Genomic DNA, 19,647 nt, shown 5'->3' on the forward strand with positions numbered 1-19,647 from the left:
TGTAGGGACTCGAACTATTCATCTAGACAATGGTCAATTTAATGATTTATTATGTTTTCTAACCTTATCCTACAACCTTCTATCTGTATATCAAATAACTCATTCAACTGAAGGTAAAATCATTGAATTTTCACCTCACGATGTTGTAATTAAGGACCTAAGAGATCCTAGACATATTTTAGCTACTACCATTCCTGATTATTCTACAAGGTTGTATAAGTATAACAACTTTGGGTCATCAACACTTCCCTCAGTATTTGTTGCTCATAATGATGAAGTGAGCAAATTTTGGTATGAGAAATTTGGTCACTTAAACTATCGCTCCCTTCAAAATATATGTAAAGAAAATATGGTGACAGGTCTTCCTATGGTATCTGTTGAGCCCCAAAACTACCTCTCTTCCAAGAATTTTCTTAAACCCTTTCTCTTCTATTTTCCCATGTCAGTGCATCCTAAGCTATCAAAAGTTGTTACATGTTGATTTCAGGAGTGTATTTGAGTGATTTTCAAATTATATCATTCTGTGTGCTATTTGATCTAGGTTTTGTTTATCAGCTATGGAATGTAGCCATTTTTCGCAACTAACTGGCAATTCCATAGCCATTTCCATTGTTTTATAGGTTACAGGTGTCAAGATGAGGAATGATACACATGGGCAGCTCAGGAATTGTCCACACGTGGATGAGGTCCTATTTAAGATTTGAAAGGAATGGTCCCGATCAAAGGGAGGTGAATGGAGAGTTCTATGCCAACTAGAACTCTGTTCCTACTCATAAAAGAAGCCCGAAGCCATTCCTAAATTCATGGATCCGTTTTTTCCACCTACATGCCATCTATATAATGCAATCCAACATCCACCTCACATAGATTTACTGCTCATGGCAACCGAGAGGCTAAATCCTTGGATTTTGACCTGTTCACATTTCTATCGCTGAAGAAATTCCTCTGAGATACAGTTATCCATTTTATCTATAAATATAAGCGTTTGCAACGCAAATAGGACGTTCTTAATATTGTTGTTATAGTGTTATTTTTCTATTCTGTAACCGAGAGACATATTACTCTATTTCATAATACAAAACTCTATTTTTCACATGACTGTTTGAGCATATTTTGAAATAACAGCGTGCTAGTCCAAAGCTGTGCAGAGGGCCCCTGCATAGCTGAGGTCCTTCTTTTGTTTTTGTATAGTTTTCATGTATATTTTCTCTCATTCGAATTGTATATTTCTCATGTTTTTCTTATGATATTAATCATTCTAACCTTGTACATGTCTTTGCAGCTTGTCACATTTCTTACTAACACTAATAGGTGCACTTCAGAATAGGTCTTTAAGTCTGGTTATGCTCGAGCTTCTTAGTGTAATTTTTGCATCAAGTGGTGTAATTGAGACTTACTTCCTCTGCTGAAACTTAGTTTTCAATTTTAGTTGTTTATGATTTTACTTTGTGATATTTTTTTACTGTTCAAGATAGTTTAGATGTCAGTTCTTTCATGCTATATGATGATATTTCCAGAGCCTTTAGCTTAACCCTGTTTTAGAAGTTAATTGGTGAAATATTGTGATTATAGATGAAGTAAATGGCTTTGCTTTCATTAGTGTGCAATTAGATAATTTAGATGTCAGTCCTTTCATGCTATATGATGATATTTCCAGAGCCTTTACCTTAACCCCATTTTAGAAGTTAATTGGCGAAATATTGTGATTATAGATGAAGTAATTGGCTTTTCTTTCATTAGTGTGCAATTAGATAATTTAGATGTCAATTCTTTCATGCTATATGATGATATTTCTGGAGCCTTTATCTTAACCCTATTTTTAGAAGTTATTTGGCGAAATATTGTGATTATAGATGAAGTAATTGGCTTTTCTTTCATTAGTGTGCAATTAGATAATTTAGATGTCAGTTCTTTCATGCTATATGATGATATTTCCGGAACCTTTAGCTTAACCCCGTTTTAGAAGTTAATTGGCGAAATATTGTGATTATAGATGAAGTGATTGGCTTTTCTTTCATTAGTGTGCAATTAGATAATTTAGATGTCAGTTCCTTCATGCTATATGATGATATTTCCGGAGCCTTTAGCTTAACCCCGTTTTAGAAGTTAATTGGTGAAATATTGTGATTATAGAAGAAGTAATTGGCTTTCCTTTCATTAGTGTGCAATTAGATAATTTAGATGTCATTTCTTTCATGCCATATGATGATATTTCCAGAGCCTTTAGCTTAACCCCATTTTAGAAGTTAATTGGTGAAATGTTGTGATTATGGATGAAATCATTGACTAGTCATTAGTTTCCAGTTTCTTTACTTTTTGGTTTAAGTTGCAGTAGTTTATTAGATTTCAATTTTGTAATTAGGATGAACAGCGGAGATAGTAATCTCATTTTCAGTACTTCATTTTTAGTTTGGTTTATATAGTTGCATATTCACACTCTCATTCAAGTTCTGATTTTGTAGACAACATGTTTAAGATCTCCTAAGTTCAAAGTTTGGAAATTATCACAAGAAGCAAGAGGATAAGCCTTGTCTTCAACTCTACATCCACACTTGATCTTTGAAAAGTATTCTTAAACTTTTTCTTTAACAACATATTAGGATTTCCATTGCATTAAACCACTTTAGGATACCAACAAAACAAAACCCCAAAACAAGATAAAACTGAAAACAGTGAGGTAAGAAAAGGGTTGTCTAGCACATACAGTGCACTACACTTCATCAGTTTACAACTCCTAGATTGATAACTTATGTAGCAATTTAGGACATACTAAATTGACTAAACATTTTGGCACCATTTTCGGGGAAGTGTAACTAGGTAGCCTATCTCTTACATTCAAAAAAAAAAAAAAGGAAAATTAATAATTTCTTGAGTATGCTCTCCTCTTGCACCTAGTGTGATCTGGAGGATCAGAAAAAAAGAATTATTAGTCCAATAATTTCTTGAGTATGCTCTCCTCTTGCACCTAATGTGATCTGGAGGATCAAAAAAAGAATTATTAGCCCAATTAAAATCACCAAAAAAAAATGACATCTATAAAGAAAGAGATTCTAGGGGAAGGTTTATAGTTAAGGGCAAAAGTTCGATTTTTACAACTCCAACTACTTCAAGGAATAGAAAAGATACACCTCCATCCCATAATCATACTCCTAGCCTTAGGGTTCTTGGAATTCAAGGGGCAGCAACTGAATTAGAAGATTCTCCCACTCCATCTACTAAATCTGACCTAGGGGAAGAACCCTTATTCACCTCCATAGGGGAGCCTATTGCAGTTGAAGAAGTAGAATTATCTAGAGAAGAAGAGGAGGTAGAAACTCTCTCTCATCAGTCATTAATAGAAGAGCCAGAATATTCTGAGGAAACTATTATGGCAGAGGTAGAGGAAATGATGGAGGAGATAGAGGTAACAATGGAGGAGGTAGAGGAAATAGGGAAGGAGATAACTCATTTGGATTCCCTATAGTAGATGAGGAAACCCATACAACAATGAAAAACATTTCACCATCCATCCTCCAAACTTTTATGGATTGTGAAGTGAGGATCTTGAAACATTTCTATTTGATTTTGAAGTCTTATGACGAACCTATGACTATCTAGAAGACTCTCAAAAACTCAAACTTTTCCCTTCAACATTAAAAGGGGCTACTCTGAAATGGTTTATGGGATTAGTTACTCAATCTATTAGGGCTTGGAATGATATGAGGTAGGCATTTTTGGATAGATACTTGGATTATTTTATGCCTACCAATCATAAGGATGAGGTATTCAAAATGATGCAAAAAGAAGATGAGAACTTAGAGGATTTTCTTGATAGGTTTCAATACAACTTAAAGAGAGAAAAAATGAACAACTTAGATGAGGAAACCTTGAAAGCCCTTTTATTGAAAGCCATTAGAGATGAATGGATAGATATTTTAAACATGATGGGGAAGGGAGACATCTCTCAACTTCCATTAAGTGACCTAGCAGAACTATGTGTCCATCTCTCGAGAGGAAAATCTAAAACTGGAAAACGGCCTAGAGATCCTTCTCTTATTAGAGCAAATAAATCTACAACTAGGACAGTAAGTAGGGTAGAAATTGGCAATATGCTTGATGAGTTCAAAACTGAAATTCTAGGGAGCCTTAGTGAACAGCTAGACACCCTAAAAATTCAAAACAAGTAGAAAACAGAAGTTGATGCCTTAGCCATCTTTTGCCCAAAATGTAGAAAGAAACATGCTCTAAGAGAATGTCCCTTAGATGCAAAAGTTGTAGAAACATGTATGATTTACTCGGAAAGTCATGAGACCAAGGGTTTTCCTTCAATCACAGGTCTTAAAGCTATCTTTTAGGAAGGAGTAGTTCCAAATTCTGTAGAACCTCATTGCTTTGTTTCAAGAAGACCTTGGCAAGGGCAACAAAATCAAGGATTTAACAATCCAATGAATTTTCAGCCCTCACCAATTGGAATTCTTGGCAACAACCTTGGCCTCAACCTCAAAATCAGTATCAATATCAATCATGGGCACAAGGGGTACAAAATCCTTATGGGAGATTTGCTCAATATTATCAATATTCTCCATCTTATCAGAGTTATCCTCCCCCACAAAACCAACAACAAAGTCCACAACCACAACTTTCATTACCATTTCCACAATAACAACCTCCTCAACAAAATCAAAATCCTCAACTCTTGCTTCCATTTCAACAAAAGCCAAATCAACTACCAGCCCAACCATTACCAAATCCCAACAACAAAAACCCTCAGAATGCTTACATGGTAGAAGGACAACCATTTCCTACCTACATGACTGTTCCTCTAGATCTTAATGATGTTCAACTTAGATCTGGTAGGATTTTAGAAAAGGAAAAACCTTCTATAGATATTCAAGAGCAAGATGCTTTTGAGAAGGATTCTCTGAAAGTCAATAAAAGTTTTGAAGAAGCATCCCTTCAAAACCAAACCATTCAAAAAGAAATACAAAAAGAGTCAATCCACACAACTCCTATAGTTGAGAAACCTGTATCTACATCCAAACCTCCTTTTCCTGAGAGATTACAAATTGACAGGGGGTGGAAAAACAAATCTTGTTGCCTGACTATGATTTCCTAGATGAATTAAAGAATGTCTATATCAAGATTCCCTTGCTACAAGCCATTAGAGAAATTCCTATTCTAGCAAAAAAAATAAAGGAGTTGAGTATCAAAAGACCAGGTAGGAAACCAAGAGACACAAAAAGAATCCACCTGGTAGGAAAAATAGCAAATATCATGATGGGAAAGATTACCATGCATAAATTTGTGGATCTAGGAAGTCCAATTGTCAAAACACACATAAATGGAATGGAATTCCAAATACATTGATTGACTTAGAGGCTGCTATAAACATTATGAGTAAACAGACTATAGAACAACTTAAACTTCCTAGTCTTCTTTTCACACCTACCTTACTGCAACTTGCAGATAGATTAGTAATCAAACCAAATGGTGTACTAGAAGATATTTCGGTCTCCTTGGATTCTTGGGAATATCTTATGGATTTCATCATTTTGACTCCCAAGAATAATCTAGGAGGACACCCACTCATCTTAGGAAGACCTTGGCTAGCCACAACTGATGCTTTTATTATTTGTAGATCTAGTGACATGTACATTTCTGATGGTAGTTCAACAAAGAAATTTACTTTGTAGCCTCCAGCAAAAGCAATTATAGAAGTAGGAGACAATGAATGGGTCGATGATGAAGATGCTATAAAACCTATCTTTAATCTTTCTGAAGTTAGTGAGGATAGTCAAATCCTAAACACATTAGAAAATTTTGAAACATCTTCAGAATATGATCACACACAATTTCAGTTAGATTCTAATATTGAATATTTGTCATCAAGGAAAATGTCTCTCTACTCTATCGAAGAGTTTGGCAGTTCTGCAGTTGAAATTTTTCCAAGTAGAACATTGAATATCAACAAAAACTTGGAAAAGTTACAACAAGAAGAACTAACCAAAATCTTACAAAAACATTCTGTTGCATTTGCATGGGAGTATACTAATATGAAAGGTATTGACCCTAAGACTTGCATCCATCATATCTATATTGAGGAAAACATTAGATCAATCAGACGACTTCAAAGTAGGATGAATCCAAATCTTAAGGAGATTGTGAAAGAAGAGCTCCAAAAATTACTCAATGTAAACTTCATTTACCCAATCTCAGATAGCCAATGTGTTTCTCCCTTGGTGATAGTTCCCAAAAATAATGGCAAATGGAGGGTGTGCAGTGATTATAAGGAATTGAATAAAGCAACCTTGAAGGATCACTTTCCTTTGCCCTTTATAGATCAAGTATTAGATACATTAGCAAGCAAAAAGTACTTTTCATTTTTGGATGGTTTTAGTAGTTATAATCAAATTCAAGTAGCACCTGAAGATCAGGATAAAACCACATTTACTTGTCCATGGGGAACTTTTGGCTACCGAGTGCTTCCTTTTGGATTATGTAATGCACCTGCAACATTCCAAAGAGCAGTACTAGGAATTTTTTCTGATCTAGTCCATGATTGTGTAGAGGCATGTATGAATGATTTTATAGTCTATGGTAATACATTTGAAGAATCCTTGGAAAATTTGGAAAAAGTCCTAAAAAGATGTAAAGAAACAAACGTTTCATTAAACCATGAAAAATGCTTTATGATGTTTACTGAAGGTATTGTTTTGGGACATCATATTTCAGGGGATGGGATTAAAGTAAACAAATCCAAAGTTGAAGTCATCTCAAAGTTACCTATTCCAAATTTTCAAAAGGATGTTAGAAGTTTTCTAGGATTTACTGGATATTATAGAAGATTTATAGAAAATTTTACCAAAATAGCATCTCCACTCTTCAAACTACTTACAAAAGACTGTGAATTCAAGTGGAATCCTAATTTCCAATCAGCATTTGAAGCCTTGAAAACAAGAATATCTGAAGCACCTATCTTAAGAGGACCGAATTGGAAACTTCCTTTCCATATTTCTACCGATGCTTTAGATACAGCTCTAGGATCTGTACTGGGACAAAAAGACTTGATTCCTTATGCCATTTACTATACAAGTAAAAATTTGACTCCCACTGAGATAAATTATACTGTGACTGAAAAAGAGTTCTTAGTTGTTGTTCATGCAATTAATAAGTTCAGACATTATATAACAAGCTATGAAACTTTATTCATACTGATCATTTTGGAATTAAATATTTGATGAACAAACCTATTACTAATGGCAGAGTTACAACATGGCTCCTACTTTTATAGGAATTCAATATTACTGTGTTAGATAAACCTGGGAAACAAAACACAGTTGTTGATTTCTTGTCTAGGATTCAAAATATCAAAGAAGACTCTCCTGTAGAGGATAAGTTTCTTGATGAATACTTATTTGCAGTAACTACTAAAACTCTTTGGTTTGCAGATATGGCTAACTATTTGGTTACAACGAAACTACCTCCACATTTATTTCCTAGAGAAAGAAGAAATATTATTCAAGATAGTTCAAGATATTCATGGATTTCGAATGAATTGTATAAAACAGGGCCAGAATTTGTAATCAGAAGATGCGTCAGGGAAGATAAAATGCCTGATATTCTCAAAGCATGTCATGATGAATTGTGCGGTGGACACTTTGTTGACAACAGGACAGCTTATAAAATCCTTTCTTTAGGATATTTTTGGCCGTACCTCTTCAAAGATGAAAAACAATATGTCAAAAGGTGTGACAGCTACCAAAGGGTAGGGAAACCTATCCCCTCAAATAAGATGCCATTACAACCTCAGGTACTCATCGAACCCTTTGAAAAATGGGCTTTAGACTTTATTGGACCTATTAGTCCTCCATCCAAGCAAAAAACTTATATATTGGTATGTACTGATTATGTCACTAAATGGGTAGACGCCAAAGCATTATTTTCTACTAATGAAAATACAGTAGTTAATTTTCTTTATGAGGATATTTTTACTCACTTTGGTGTTCCAAGGGAAATTGTGACAGATCAGGGAACTCAATTCACATCCAAAATAATGGAGAAGCTTATGGAAGAGTACAAGGTTAAGCATAGGAAATCCACTCCTTATCATCCGTAAGAAAATGGTCAAGTGGAGTCCACAAATAAAGTAGTTGAAGGAATCTTTACCAAGACTATGCATTTACATAGAAGAGATTGGGAAAAAAGGCTTCTTGAAGCCTTATGGACCTACAAAACTACATGGAGGAACACAATGGGACACGCTCCTTATGAACTTGTTTATGGGAAGGAAGTTTTGCTCCCCATTGAGTTCCAAGTTAAAACCTTCAAGATGGCAATTCAGTTGGGAATGGATCTATCAGAAGCTCAAAGAATAGACTGGAGCAGTTGAATGAACTAGATGAGATCAAACAAGAAGCAATTCAAAGAACTGATATAGTTTAGCAGCAGAGAGCTAAGTGGCATGACAAATACATCAAGGACAAAAGGTTTCAAGAAGGAGATTGGGCATTGCTATTTGATTCAAAGTTCAAAGATTTTCAAGGTAAATTTTAGACTCATTGGCTTGGGCCATATGAGATTGAAAATGTTTTTAGCAATGGAGCAGTAAGAATCAAAACAATTAATGAGCACCAAACTCCTCTACTTGTGAATGGTCATAGATTGAATATCTATCAAAATCGAATCTCAAAGGAAGAGTTTATTAAAATCTTTCAAGATAACTCTGCAATGAGGCTGGTGAAGAAGAATCATTCTTCTCCACCAACCTAGTCTTTTTTTTTACATCATCCTCTTAAAAAAAATAAAAAATAAAAAATAATGTATAAGCTTGAAAACCAATCACCGATTGGAATTCTTATACAGAAAATACAAGGCGAAAATTAGAAGATTCTGATGCCCTATATTTTCCAAAAAAACTCTGATTTCACTCATAGCTTTTTTCATTCCATTTCATTTCATTTAGCTCCATCTCGCCACCACATTCCATCAATAAAATTTCTTTCAGTTTCTCTTCATATTCACCGTTCCATGTATCATCCATACAATCATTTTTCATTTCCATTCATTCGCCAAGTCATATGTTAATCACAATGTCATTTTCCACAGTTGTTTTTCAATTCTGCAGCTGAATTCTAATTCCGCAGCTGAATTTCGATTCCATGGCTAATCCTGTTACTCTGCAGTGACAATCAAGTGATTAGCCAAAAAAAAAAAAAGCAAGACGCAGGTATGGAAGGAGAAGATCATTGAAGACAACAACACCTGAAAATCACCTACAGAGGTAGGCAATTAAAAGTTAGCAAAATGAAAGAGGTATGATTCCAAGGTATGGAAAAAACCGTTTCAAACAGAATTTCAAAAGCATAATTTGTTTAGTTTGTAAATCACAGCTCCTTAACGTGTAAAGATTTGACTTGATGGCTGCCTTAACTCCACCATATCCTCCGCATTAATCCTAACGGTCTCATAATCTATTTCCCAGTTTAACTCGTACTTAGTCGTACACCCTCATTACATTTGTTAAAATGGCTAATCATGCAGACGTGAGCTAATTGAATACGGCTCTCTTCCACCAATGTTCCACTCCACAGCCTTTTTATGAACTCAAAATCATAAACTCCGTTCAGTCTCGCAAATTTTCACAAGTGACACTCTGCCTCCACGCTTGCACACCAGGTTTTTTACAATCTTCATGTCATTGTTTGTTTACACAGATTTCTACTCCGTAAACCCTCTTTCATTTCATGCTCAGTACTCTCCCCATTTCGTAACCACCGATTTTCTCCATGGCCCTCTTCTATTTTCCGTGCACATAATCGTTCTGCTTCCATAAAATTTTCATTTACAGAGGTGTCTTCACAGTGAGAAGGAAGAATGGGTCTTATAGTGAGAACAGAGCCCGAAGGAGTTAAATTCATGGAAGGATACCCGCAGCTTAGGAGCACATTGAAGAAGGTAGGATGGTTGCAGTTCATTAAGAAGTTCAAGGGTCAGGCAGCAGAGCCAAGCATACATGTGTGCAACAAAGGGAAGAGGAAGATTGTTATGAAACCAACTCACAATAATATAGAAAAGATAGATCAACGCCTTAGAAATAAGCCTCTTCAAGGGAGAAACCTCCTTTACATTACACAAATGAACAATTCTTAGATGATACAAATGACAAGACCTCCTTTATATATAGGAGTCTAAGGGGTCATCATATAATCAGAGTTGACATAACAATAATAATGTAAGGGCACAATAATAACAATAGTGGGCTTCTATGGCACACAATAATAACAATATGGGGACTACATGGGCACAACAATATAATAAGGGGGTTGTACTAATAACAATAAGGGGTTACACTAGTAGTATAGGGACCTAACAAAGATTGTCGACCACATGGAGGAGGATCAAAGCTACAAGTTTCGAGCAAATAAACTTTTAGAACAAGAAGCTATGGCTATTCAGGCAAAGAGGCAACAGTACAACAAGCGAATCATGTGAAGGCAAAGGGATAAGAAGAGAATGGAAGAAGTAGAGAAGGAGTTGCATGAGCTAAGGGAACAACTCTGGAAAGAACAAGTGTTAAAATTGGAAACTAGTGCCAAACTCCATGTGGGTCATCTTATTCATGGCTAATAATATTTTTATTAGATTCCTCTCATCGAGAGGTGTAGGATTGATCTAAAGACCATTTGATTCCGATAAGTATTTATGGAGATATGAATTTATTTTGATTATGGAATAATTATCAAGCTGACCTGCACACATGTAGGCTCAGAAGCCCAACAGTCGCATCTATTCAATCATCAACAGTTGTGTATAAATACAGGAGGTCTTTTCCTCATTTGTACTCACTCATCTCATCACATCTCTCTCTCTCTCCTGCGCAAAAAATATGCTCTTCTCCTACTGCGCAGAAAGAGACTCTTCTCTCACACATGTGGAAGGAAGGTGCAGAATTTAGGGCTGCAACTGCAGAACCAAAGTTTGACCAGTGTTGACCATCAAGTTTGCCTCTCAGAACTGCAATGTAGGTGAATCTGGATCTCCTCTGAAGACCACATTTTTTGGTGGTGGAATCAAGTCAATCCGACGGTTAGTTTGCAGGATATTGTCTTCCCTAGTTTGGCTGATCTAGGGTTTGTTGTTGCTAATGTAAATTAGATTTATGTACTATTTCTCTCTGCTAAATTATTGAAGATAAAGGAAGATTTGATCAAAGGGTTTCCCCACATTGGGTTTTGTCCCTGGCTAGCTGCCACATCTTGTGTCTCTTGTCTTGGCTTGTTTTCTATCGATCGTTTAATGTTCTATCTGCACTTTACTTTATGTACATGTGATTGCTAATCTATGGATAATAATAAGAAAGATAAGTAAACTGCTATAAGCATAGAACATACCATAAATTAACATGGTATCAGAGCCGAGGTGAAGAAAAAACCTAAGCAAGATAAAGAGCAATCACCGAAGAGAAGATTGGCAAGGCTATCCTAAAAGAACTATGGGGTCCTCAACACTCTTCCATGTCGAAGACAAGCTCCGTGAGAAAGCTAACTATCACGGATGGAAGATGTCTATCGATCTAACCTTAGAAGATCAAGGAGTGTTGGACCATGTGAGAGGCAATATTGTTGAGCCTCCATCAAATGCACCCGCTGCTGTGAAGAACAAATGGAAAATCAGCGAAGTCAAAACAAAGAAGATCATCCGAGACTCTATCGGCAAGCGCTTGGTGGCCTACATCTCCGATCTAAACACCTCCAAGTAAATCTACAATAGACAGGTGAGTTTATTTAAAGTTAATGATGCAAATCAAGTTCTGTTTCTTAGAAATAAGCTGGAGGAAATTAAGAAGGGCAAAGATGAGAGTATGCAAGCATACTTCTTAAGAATCACCGAGATCGAGAACGATCTCCTATCTATTGGGGAGACTATTACTGATAGGGAAATGGCACTCACGACTCTTGGAGGATTACCATCTAAATGGTACATGTTCAGGACTACTCTTCTAAACAATAATGTAATTCCTGGTTTCAAGGAATTAATGGCTAGATGTATTCAAGAAGAAACAAGGGTAGAAGAGCAAGAAATTCCCATGCCTAAAGGTCCTCCTGTTGCCTTTTCTTCTCATGCTAAGAAAAGAAAAAAATTTGGGACTAAATCAAAAAGAAAGGCTGGACCTAAGGGTGGAAAAAAAGGATGATGTTACATTTGCGATAAAGCAAGTCACTATGCAGGGGAGTGCCGTGATAGAAAGGACTCACATCGAGACGATGATCAAAATCCCTCTCATGGAAATCAAAGGAATGGAAAATTTAATAGCAAAGGTAAAAGGAGTACTAGAAATCAAGGAAGAGGAAAACCATTCAAGAAGGCTAGAAATTCCAGGTATGAATCCAACATTTTTGAAAATAAGCAGGATGAATATTATCTACTAGTTGCTCTATCTACCTCTGCTCCTTCGAACTCAATGGGAATTTGGCTCATTGATAGTGGTGCCTCAAGGCATGTTAGGGTCCAACCCTAACCCCCTTATTTATGTAATAGGATCCAATCATACTTATAGTTAAGTAAAGAGTCAATAAAGCCCATATTAATAATTGTAAGTGGTTGACCCGCATTTAAAAAAGGGACCACGGTTAGTTACAAATGGGCCATGGTATTAGATAGATGGTATTAATAAGAACCATGGTGTTGACCCATGGTATTGCATGTATGAATCCTATATAAAGGATAGAGACTCCCCTCGAGGAGCATCGTGTCTTATTTCGTAATTGAGCCTAGCTCTATTGGAGGTTGCCCCCTCGAAGAGGCAGGTGAACATTGCTTTCCTTTCTAAATAATAAAATACTTGTTGTTATTTCTTATTATTATGTGTTCTAGGTATATTTCTTCGCATATTTGGTATTCTTATATCTTCTTGCAGGTCAAGAGCATAACAAGTGGTATCAAAGCACTTTCCAGGGCCGGTGGGATCTCCATTTTTAGCAAAATATTAGATTTATCAGATCCACCATTCAGATCTAGCCATTGGGTTCTGTAGCAGTCGCCACAATCAAATCCGCCATTCAGATCTAGCAGTAGGGGTTCAATCACTACCACATTCCTACTCATACTCTACAGTTGAGGGTTAGCTAATAGATCAGACTATTTGTGTGGGCCCCTATACCTGGGCGTGATTCTCGTAGGACATTAGGCAGAATTGACTTTTCTGGGATTTGGCTACTGCAGTATTCCTAAGTGAGGAGTAAAACTCCTTTCGGAGTAAAAAAAAAAAAAAAAAAACTCCTTTCTAAGACCCTCCCAGGATGCTTATAGGAGACTTATCCCATAAGAATCAGGTTGACGAGCTGAGCAAGGTGGTACCATTCACTTGTTAGTGTCAAAAATTTTGGGTGGTCCCAAATTTTAAGTGCATCGGATTGGTGCATGGTACAAACCAGAGCTCAAGCTATGGCTAGTGAGAAGATCGACACCCTGGAACACAAGTTGGACACAGTACTGACGTCGCTCAAGACCTTAGCTGACACACTCACAAAGGGAAAGTTAGAGGAACACTCGGAGGCATATGCTTTCAATGAAAACATTGAGGGCGAGTCTAGCCATTCTCTTCACCTCTTTGGCAACCACCAACAGTCCCAAATGTGACCACCCAAGCTAGACATGTATAAATTTGATGGCTCTCATCTAGCCACATGGCTAGAACAAATGGAGCAATATTTCACACTGAATCACATCAGAGATGATGCGACTCAGCTTAGTGTGGGTATCATGTACTTGGACAATGAAAGATGGCAATGGTGGTAGTGGCATCAACGTTGCTATGGAAGGCCCGTGACTTGGCAGACATTCTCAAAAGCTCTTAAGAATCGCTTTGACCATGACTCTAACTTTTTGGGTCATCTCACTAAGCTCCGATAGACAAAAACAGTGAATGAATATATTACAGCCTTTGAAGCCTTAGCCTTCCGCACAGGAGGTCTACACGATCAACTCTACTTGGAATGTTTTTTCAGTGGTCTCAAAGAAGCCATACAAGCCCATGTCCAACTGCAGCACCCAACCTCATGGTTGGATGCTTGCAACATAGCTCGTGAAGTAAAACATGCGTTAGCGGCCTAGTTCAATCACCCAAATTTCATAGCCAAGGGTTGCCCCACCCAGGCTCAAAGCACTACCCAAACACTCAAGGTTCAAAAGGTGTCACTAGTAGAAATGGTGGAAAGAAGAAAGCAAGGACTGTGTTACTATTGTGATGATAAATATTCCCCCGAGCATAAATGCAAGGAGCCCAAATTCTTTCAAATTGATGCTACAAATCACAGTTCATCGGAGGAAGCCCCACCACTTGAGGAACCAAAGGAGGAAGACGAGGACAACTAGTCGGACAATGTACCTGAAGAACAAGTTATCTCGCTCCATTCTTTGGTAGGGATTTCTTCTCCCCAAACTCTCAAAATCAGAGGTTTCATTAAGCATCGCCCTGGAGTAGTCTTGATTGATAGTGGCAATACACATAAATTTATCCATCAAAGAGTTGTGGAAGCAGTGCATTGTTTTGTCAGAGCGTCTCTAACTTCCAGGTCCAAATTGTTGATGGGGGGACAATGAAATGTGAAGGCTGCTGTGAAAATGTCAAACTTCAAATGGGGGATTATCAGTTAAAGACCCACATGTTTGCCATACACATGGGATGGTGTGACATTGTCTTGGGTGTTGTATGGCTCTGCACACTCGGCCCAATCACAATGGATTTTCAGGAGTTATATATGAGCTTTAAGCAGAACAACCACACACATACCCTCCGCGGACTCCGGGCGGGTGATCCCTCTATCATCAGCTCACATAGGATGGAAAAATTGTTAAAAAAAGGGCCACCATGGAGTTATAGCCCAATTTAATGCCATCCAGGCCTTCGAACCCACTTCTCTTCATATTCATCCTGAGATGCAACAGATCTTAAACAACCATCTGCTAATCTTTGACAAGCCTCATAAGCTTCCACCCTCGAGAGGGGAACATGATCATAGCATTACTTTGGTCCCAGGGGCCCAACCACCAAATGTGTGCCCATATAGATATCCATTCACCCAAAAGAATGAAATTGAAAAAATCATCAAGGAACTCTTGGAAGCAAGTGTCATTCGTCCTAGAATTAGTCCTTATTCATCGCTTGTGGTCATGGTGCTCAAGAAATATGGGGAATGGCGTATGTGTCCAGACTTCAAGGCCCTCAACAAGTTGACGGTCAAAGATAAATTTCCCATCCCAGTTGTCGATGATTTGAAGGATGAACTAAATGGGGCTCATTCTTTACTAAGCTCGACCTTCGCTCGAGCTATCACCAAATTTGCATGAAAGAAGTAGACATTCCAAAGAATGCTTTCCAAACACATGAAGGCCATTATGAGTTCCTGGTCATGCCATTTGGTCTTTGTAATGCCCCATCCACTTTTCAAAGCCTCATGAACCACCTGCTCAAACCATATCTCAGAAAATTTGTCCTTGTTTTCTTTGATGACATCCTCATCTACAGCCGCACCTGGGCCACACATCTTCAACATGTAGATCTGCTCTTGCAACTGCTCCAGAAGCATAAATTATTTGTCAAGATGTCCAAGTGCTATTTTGGCATGGAAGAAGTTGAGTATTTGGGCCACATTGTGGGGCATGAAGGTGTCAGGGTGGACCCCAAAAAGATCCAGGCAATGCAGGATTGGCCTCAACCAAAGACCTTGAAGAGCTTGAGAGGATTTTTGGGTCTCATGGGCTACTATCACAAATTTGTCCTCAATTATGCTCTCATTGCTAGACCCCTCACTCACCTCCTCAAGAAAAATTCATTTCTCTGTAATGATGAAGTGCAACAGGCATTTATAGCTCTCAAACATGCCATGTGTTCCACTCCGGTATTATCACTACCCGACTTCACCAAATCTTTTGTGATTGAATGTGATGCTTCAGGTACAGGTATTGGGGTGGTCTTAATGCAAGAAGGTTGACCCTTGGCCTTCACTAGCCAACAAATAAGTGGGACAAATCTGGGACAATCAACCTATGAGAAGGAGATGATGGCCATCTTACATGCAGTAGATACCTGGCGACCATACTTATTGGGGCGGCATTTCCAAATCCGCACAGACCATCAAAGCCTTAAATATTTTTTGGATCAATGCCTATCCTCACCACAAAAAAATAAATGGCTTGCCAAAATGCTGGGATATGATTATGAGATTATTTACAAGAAAGGGCGCGAAAATGTCGTAGCAGATGCGTTATCACACCAATTTGAGAAGGAAAGCACCCTGCTCGAAATATCCCTTCCCATTCCAAATGGATTGATGAGGCTTGCAAGGAATGGTTTTCACATCCTTTCCTCTCCCAACTCATTAATAAATTGCAGGCGGATCCAAATTCCACAACGGGCTACTCTTGGCAGGATGAGATTCTTCGCTACAAGGATAGAGTTGTGATATCACCAACATCCACCCTCAAAAATCACATTTTGGCGGAGTTGCACTCATCTCCCACTGTAGGCCATTCAGGCTTTCAGAAGACTTATGCTCGCACTCGACGTTCATTCTTTTGGACAGGCATGAAAAATGAAATTCTTACTTTTTTAGCTGAGTCCGACGTATGTCAGTGCCACAAAGGAGAAACAGTCAAATCCCCAGGCACATTACAGCCATTGCCCATCCCGGCCTCAATCTGGACAGAGGTTTATATGGACTTCATTATGGGTCTTCCGAAATCAGGCAACAAGTCAATCATCATGGTGGTTGTGGACAGACTTTCTAAGTATGCTCATTTTTTCACCCTACCCCACCCTTTTACACTGACTGTGGTAGCTCAATCTTTCATGGACCAGATCTTCAAATTACATGGCATGCCCACTTCCATTGTGTCTAATTGTGACCCGATCTTCACCAATAACTTTTGGCAGGAACTCTTCAGGCTACAAGGTACCCAACTACAACTCAATACTTCCTATCATCCCCAAAATGATGGTAAAACTAAAGCAGTCAGCAAATGTCTGGAGACCTACCTTAGGTGTTTCACTTAAGAAAAGCAACATCTATGGGTACAGTGGTTACCTCTAGCCCAATGGTGGTATAACACCAACTATCATGCCACCACCAAAACGACTCCATATGAAGCAGTTTATGGTCAACTCCCTTCTTCACCTACTTCTTATATCAAGGGATGCTCAAAGGTAAAAGCAGTGGATCAACTCCTATAGAACCGCACAACCATGTTGGCCCACCTTAGAGAGAATCTCCATCAAGCTCAAAACCACATGAAGCAACAGGCAAATCAACATTGTTCAGAATGCCAATTTCAAGAAGGGGATCAGGTATTTTTGAGGCTGCAACCATATAAGCAAACATCACTCAAAGACAAGGGTTGTCAGAAATTATCTCCAAAATTCTACGGACTGTATCAAGTACGTCAGTGCATTGGAGAAGTCGCCTACAAGCTAGCTTTACCAACCACTGCAAAAATCCATATAGTCTTCCATGTCTCATGCCTTAAGAAAGTGATTGGGAACCATTGCCGAATTCAAACCAGTCTACCTGAATTGGATGAAGAAGGGTAAATTTGGCTCCAACCTGAACAGGTTCTTGACACGCAAGAACGGCACCTACGCGGCCACACAATCAAGGAAGTCCTCGTCAAGTGGAAAGACACCTCTCCAGAAGATGTGACCTAGGAACCAGCCACTGTCCTTCAGCAGTTTCCGCAGCTTCAACCTTGAGGACAAGGCTATTCTTATGGGGGAGGGCATGTTAGGGTCCAACCCTAACCCCCTTATTTATGTAATAGGATCGAGTCATAGTTATAGTTAAGTAAAGATTCAATAAATCCCATATTAATAATTGTAAGTGGTTGACCCACATTTAAAGAAGGGACCACAGTTAGTTGCAAATGGGCCATGGTGTTAGATAGATGGTATTAATAAGAACCATGGTATTGCATGTATGAATCCTATATAAAGGATAGAGACTCCCCTCGAGGAGCATCGTGTCTTATTTTGTAATTGAGCCCAGCTCTATTGGGGGATGTCCCCTCGAAGAGGCAAGTGAACATTGCTTTCCTTTCTGAATAATAAAATACTTGCTGTTATTTCTTATTGTTATGTGTTCTGGGTATATTTCTTCGCATATTTGGTATTCTGGTATCTTCTTGCAGGTCAAAAGCATAACAAGGCACTTCACTGGTTACAAATAAGTTCTCCATAATCTGATAGAGAAAGAAACTAACCTGGAAATTTTCCTCAGAGATAATATGAAATATCCCGTGAAAGGTGTAGGCAATGTCTCTCTTAAATTGAATCAAGGTAATACGATCCACTTATAGGATGTATTATATGTACCTGACCTCAGAAAGAACCTGGTGTCCATCTCAACAATGGAAGACAAAGGCTACAAGGTGGGATTCAGCGATGGCAAGGTACGTATATGGAAAAATAATGTTAAAGATGCCTTCACTCTTCGGTTTCGAGTTGATTCATTAAATCAGGTCGGTGGAAGTTCGCTAGGTGTCATGTCTTGTGACACATCTCTTCAGTTTGAACTTTGGCATCGAAGGTTTTCCCACCTTCATTATAAATCTCTACCCAATGTAAGACAAATGGTAACAGGGATGCCCAAATTCCAAGTAGAGAAAGAAGGTGTATGTCTGGGATATGCCGAAGGAAAGCTCAAAATGGGACCATTCCCCTAAATCCAAAGCAAGACATATGATATATTACAACTGGTTCACTTAGACATATATGGTATGATGCCTGTGAACTCTTTAGGAGGATATTTATATTACCTTAATTTTACATATGATTATTCTCGAAAGACTTGGATATACTTCTTGAAGAAGAAGGATTAAGTGTTCTCTTGGTTTCGACACTTCAAAGCCTTGATCAAGAATCAAACCGAAAAGAATATCAAGATCTTAAGGACTGATAATGGGACTAAATAAGAATCTAATGAGTTTCATGACTTTTGTAAAGAGGCTGGCATCAAGAGGGAGACTACTACACCATATGCTCCTGAACAGAATGGTGTGGCTGAAAGGAAGAACTGTATGATTATGGAAGTTGTCCATGCCATGCTCCATGATCGAAGACTTCCGAAGTTTCTATGGGTCGAAGTTGCAAACACCGCCATATATGTACAAAACTGATGCCCTCACCAAGCATTGGGTTCCAAGACTCCTTAAGAAATGTTCACCGGTAAAAAACCTGACATATCTCATTTTATAATTTTTGGAAGCCCTGTATATTTCATGTGCCGAAAGAGAAAAGGAATAAATTGGGTGCATCTGGAAAGAAAGGAATCTTCATGGGCTATGGTGAAGATACTAAGGGCTATAGAATCTGTGTAGCCGGTCAAAGGGAAGTCGTGATTAGTCATGATGTCACCTTTGACGAAGATATGGCCCTCAGTAAGGTGAACAATCTTCCTACAGTAAGGAGCTCTCATGAAGCTGACACCAGGGAACCCCAAGAAAAAGAGTATGATGAGACATTTGTACCTGTTGCCAATATACCACCATCCTCTCGATCATAGTCCTTACGGCTTCACAAGGATGGAACCTACATCAAATGGATTTCAAGACCGCATTCTTGTATGGTTCGATCAAAGAAGAGGTCTACATGGAGCAACCCAAAGGATTTGAGATTTA

Source organism: Pinus tabuliformis, chromosome J (assembly GCF_031772625.1).
Source record: "Pinus tabuliformis cultivar Carrire ecotype Pingquan chromosome J, CPIR1, whole genome shotgun sequence".
Classification (NCBI taxonomy): domain Eukaryota; kingdom Viridiplantae; phylum Streptophyta; class Pinopsida; order Pinales; family Pinaceae; genus Pinus; species Pinus tabuliformis.